Source organism: Tupaia chinensis, unplaced genomic scaffold (genome assembly GCF_000334495.1).
Source record: "Tupaia chinensis unplaced genomic scaffold, TupChi_1.0 Scaffold142100_1, whole genome shotgun sequence".
Taxonomy (NCBI): Eukaryota; Metazoa; Chordata; class Mammalia; order Scandentia; family Tupaiidae; genus Tupaia; species Tupaia belangeri.
The window spans coordinates 2010292-2015287 of record NW_006201951.1 but is presented as its reverse complement, the minus strand read 5'-3'; positions in this window follow the sequence as shown (position 1 = coordinate 2015287).

The window sequence follows — 4996 nt, the reverse complement described above, 5'->3', positions numbered from 1 at the left end:
TGCAGGCAAGTGACATTTCTAGGCCAGAGGCTTTGGGGAACTTTGACAGGGCGCACGTGCATTCACCACAGAGAGACGGAGAGAGGGGCAGTAAGAAGTCATCCCCCAGGGGGAGATGGCCACATCAAGATCCCTTCTCCATTTTCTTCTTGGGATTTTGGGCATGGCATGATTTTCAAGCTTCTGGGTCCGGGACTCGAACTGCTATGGACCACATGAGGTCCAGTGCCTTAACCACCAATGTCGCCTGCTGACCCCAAAGGCCAAGACTTTTTTTTAGAGAGGTTTTTGCTATAGTGCGTGTGTGTTCGCCAGAAAGAGAGAAACAGAGACAGAAAGCGAGAAATCACCGCGGGGGGTGTGGTGGGCATGACATAAGCACTTAACTCCTCTCGGGATCTTGGGCACGCACGCACACGCACCTGGCGTGAGTTTAAGCCACCGGGTTCTGGACTTGAACCGCAGTCGACTACATGGGAGTCTAGCAACATAGCAATTACGCCAGCTGCTGGTCTCCCCCAAAGGCCAAGGCTTTTAACCGAGACAGCTACTCCAAAACAGGGCCCTCCCCTGTGCTCGCCTCCAGCCGCCTTGGCCACGCGTGGCGGGGTGGGGGAGGGGTGCAAACTCCTGGGCACTGGTTGTCCTTCTCGGTGCCGGTGCCCCCGCTGGCTTCGACCTTCCCCGCCTGCTCTTCTCTGTCCCCAGAATGGTCTGTTCTTTCCTGCCGCAGAGCCTCTGCCAGGGATCCCAATGACTCCCCACCCCAGAGTGTCCTGCCGCAGGATCTTGCTCTAGGACCTCCCCTGATCCAGCAGGTCCCTGGCCCCCCAGGCCCAGTCCCTCCCCATCCACCTGGCTCCCCACAGACCCTGTGGCCCTGGCATTGTTGCTGGGCAGTTGGAGAGAGGTCAGGACACTTCAGCTTTGGGAAGTGGGGGGCCCGGTGTCCCCTCGCCTCCTCCTGGTGAGACCTTGGCCTGATCAGGGTCACTCAGGGCTGTGACCTCCTCTTCTCCCCTGAAGAAGGTCCCGCAGAGCCTTGGAGTCACGGTGCAGTGGAGGGAGGGCAGGGGCTTGGGAGGGAGTGAGCGGTGGTGGTCAGTGTGACCCAAACCACCTAGTGTGAGTCCCACAGTGGACAGGGTGCCGTGGAGTGGAACTAAGCCCACGTGGCCACCGTGGCTGTGTCCGGGACACAGGCTAGCACTTGGGCTCCGATGGGCTGAGGCAAGGAGGGGACCGTGTCGTGCCAGCCCCTGTGGAAGGCAGTTTCTCTTCCCGCTGCGCACGCGTACGTGTGCTCTGTCATGAGTAAGGAAGGAGAGAGAGCGCACGCCCAGCACTGCGTGGGGCCTCGCTGCACCTGCTGAGGGGTGGTGCGTGGGCTCTGACGGAGCCAGGGAGCGAGACCCAGCCGGATCGGAGGGCAGGTCTGGCCCCGCGCCCTCACCGCAGCACGTAACTCTCAAGTTGCTCCTCTTGAGGCCCGGCTTGCTCGCTGTGTGGTACGGAGGAGAAGTAGTGGGGCCAGCAGGTGGCGTGGTAGTTAAGGACGCTGGACTAACACATGGCCGACGGCGGTTCAAGTCCTGGACCTGGCAGCTTGCTAGCTCACTTTCTGTCCCTCTCTCCCTCCTCCTCTCTGATAAAATTAAAAATAAATAAATAAAATTAAGTAATAATAAAAATGACGGGGCCAGCAGGTGGCATGGTGGTTGAGGGCACCAGACTCCCACCTGGCTGACTGTGGTTCAAGTCCTATACCTGGCGGCTTGCTTTCTCGCTTTCCCTCCCTCTGTCTCTGTCTCTCTCAGTCTGTCCTTCTCTGGTCGAAATTTAAAAAAAAATAAATTTAAATAAAATAATTCTTAAAAAATAATTTTAAAAGGATAAATTAAATTAAAAAGAAAAAAAGATGACCCACAGACCCCAGGTACCTGGCAGCTCTGAGCAGGGTCAGTCTGGAGTCAGCACGGAAGCTCCGCAACAGGTGTCACCCTGGCACCTCCGCTGGCCTCCCTGTCGCGCGATGGGTCCCTGAGGATGGGCAGTAGCCAGGCCGGGGGGGGCACCCAGTGACTCCGCCCCGGTCGTCCTGCCCCCACACCCTTCCAGAATTCGGGGGCGTGGCGGCGCACATCTTCCAGGCCGGCACACCTTCCAGGTATGGCGAGGAGCTGAGGGCTCCTGCTGACAGCCAGCACCGGCACAAGCGCATCCGGATCCCGTGCCCACCGAGCCTTCCAGCCGCCATGGGCCTGGCTGACAGACGCTCCGAAGCCAGCGCTACAGAGACCCTGAGCCGGAAGCACGAGGCCGCGCTGCCCCAGCCCCGACCAGGGACACTGTGGGATGGTGACCGGAGTGCTTGCAGCTGCTAAGTGTCAGGTGCTTTGTCACACGCAATAGCTAACTGATACAGGGTGCTTCTGGGACTGGAGGCGTAGAGAAAAAGCTTCCACAAGGACAATATTCGGGGGGAAAGAGCGAGGGGTGAGGAGTCCAAGAGGTACCTGGTTACCACGGTCAATCACGCTTCTTGCCAAGCGTTGCCCAGCCCTGCCCGCCTCCTCGGGTCCCCACGACACGGCACTTTCCAGCCACACAGCCGTTCTGGAAGCACCCCGTTGTCTCTTCCGGCCCCTGCATGCACCAAAAGGCTCTCTTTTCACCTTGCTCTGGTAGTCATCCTTCTACCCAAGCGAGTGCTCACCTCCCACAGGAAGCCGGCCCCACAGACTGTGAGCTCCCCCAAATGGGCACAGGGTCCGTTTTGCTTCAGCTGCACTCTGGAACCTGCATCGGGCGTGGCATGGCAGTGGCCGTCCTAGTGCTGCAGCAATAAATTACTCTCTGGCATAGAGGTTTACTCTCGCCCAGTTCTGGAGGCCGGAGTCCAAAACCAGGTGGCGGCAGGCCGCAGTCCCTCCAGAGGCTCAGGACAGAATTTGGCTCCTGGCCCTCCCACTGCTGTTGGCCCGGGCGCCGCACCTTCAGGGCCGCATCAACCAGCTCTCTACTCTGACTCCGACTGTCCCTTGTCTCCCTGCGTCTCCCCTCCATGAGGCTACGTTGCTGCTGCTGCCTTCGGGCATGTGTGCTCGCCAGAGAGAGAGATTACCCCACACGGGGATGGCCACCCCGTAATCCCTCCTGCATCGTCCTGGGGTTTTGGATATGCACACACACATGCCTTGCATGATTTTCAAGCAGCCAGGTCCGGGACTCGAACCATGGGTGTCCATGTGGGAATCGAGCGCCTTAATGGCCAAGCCACCTGCTGGTCCCACCCCTGAGGCTCTTACAAGGACACTTGTTATTAGACCTAAGGCCCAGCCAGGGAATTCAGGAGGATGCTGGAGTTACTCAGCCAGACGACAGCTGCCAAGACTCTTTTCCAAATAAGGTCCCAACCCTCAGGTTTGGGGGTTCACACATTTGGGAGCTGCTGTCCAGCCCAACACAGGCAGCCTGGTGCTTCAGACACCTCGAGACCGTCTCATCACAAACTGAATTCTGGGAAAAACGAACTTCCCCAGACCCTGGGCAGTGGCAGAAGTCCCCACAGACCTGCACCGAAAGGAGCCAACACTTGAGACCCCGTCAGCGCCTGTCGCCCAGGGGCAGGAAGGGCCCGGCGGCAGAAGCAGACCTCTCCATCACCCGGGGCTTAGAGCCGCAGAGTCCCACAGATGAAGGCCCAGCAAACGTGGGCTCGCACTGAGGTTGATGCGCGTGGGCGGGAGGACCCATCGCGAGTTGGGAAGACACAGCTTGGTGGCCCCCGTGCACAGGGGGATGCCCGAGGCGGCCTGCGTGCTCCTGCCGTGCGAACCTATGACGAGCTGTCACTCGGCTAGGCGCAGGGAGAGGTGAGCAGCAGGCCAGGAGGACAGGACACCGGCAATAGACCGTGCAATGGTCACGCGGACCCACAGAGCCCCTCGCTGTGGCAGATCTCAGCGACCTCGGCGCAGCGCCTGCTCTTCCTGGACTGGGCCAAGAACGTCCACCTCTCAGCGGAAGGACACTTCTTCCGTGCACCCTTGCCTGCGGCCTACGGCCAGGGTGCACGGACTGTAGTGCTGATCTGATCGCCCGGACGGCGGGGCGACCGGCGGGCCTGCGTGGGCGTGCTGGGAGGGGCCTGAGTCACGTCCTCGCAGGCCAGGCAGGACAGCGGGAGATTTCATCACGCCACTTGGAACAGCAAGCGGTTTGATAAGTCCGAGTCGTTTATTCTGGAATTTTCCATTCAGTATATCTGGGCTGTGGTTGACCTCAGTAACTGCAGCAGTAGAAAATGCAGCCACAGGTAGAGGCTGCTGGGCTGCTGTCAGCCTGGACCCCGCAGAGGCCAGTCCGTGGCCTGCCACCCACTCCGGACGCGTAGCTTCTCCGCAGCCCCACCGGCATGTTTTGGTGGACTGAGGGGCAGCGTGGTCCCTGCACGGGCTGACTGAGCCATGGTGGTGGCTGCCTGGGGCGGGCTGGAGGCCTTAGTCAGGTCCTGGCAGAACCAAGAGGCGTGGCGAGCCATTGGTGATGTCTGTCCTGGGCACAGGAAGGCAGGTGGGTCCGCACGAGCCAGACACCTGCTCAGTGGACTTGACAGAACCCGTCCCCGGAAGCATCAGGAGCTCGATGTCCATTTCTTCACTCACTGTTTTCCGAGCACGTGACGGCTCCAGAACCCAGGACAAAAATGATTAAGACTCCAAACTGCACAGAGAAGGCGCCATCAGCTTTCCTGTGACACGAGGGGCAACTTTGTGGGCGGATCGGGGTGAGGGCCGGTGGGGAGCCCGTCAGTCTCCGCCTTTCCGTCTGGCCCCGCGAGGCCCAGGCAGGAGTGCCCTGCCCACCAGGGCTGTCCCCGTGGGTTACACACTAGGCAGAGGCACTGGCCATGTGGCAGGGCGGACCTGGGCCACCGACTGTGCGGGGGGGAAAGGACGGTTTGCCGAAAGCCAGGGCCTGCTACATCTGTGAG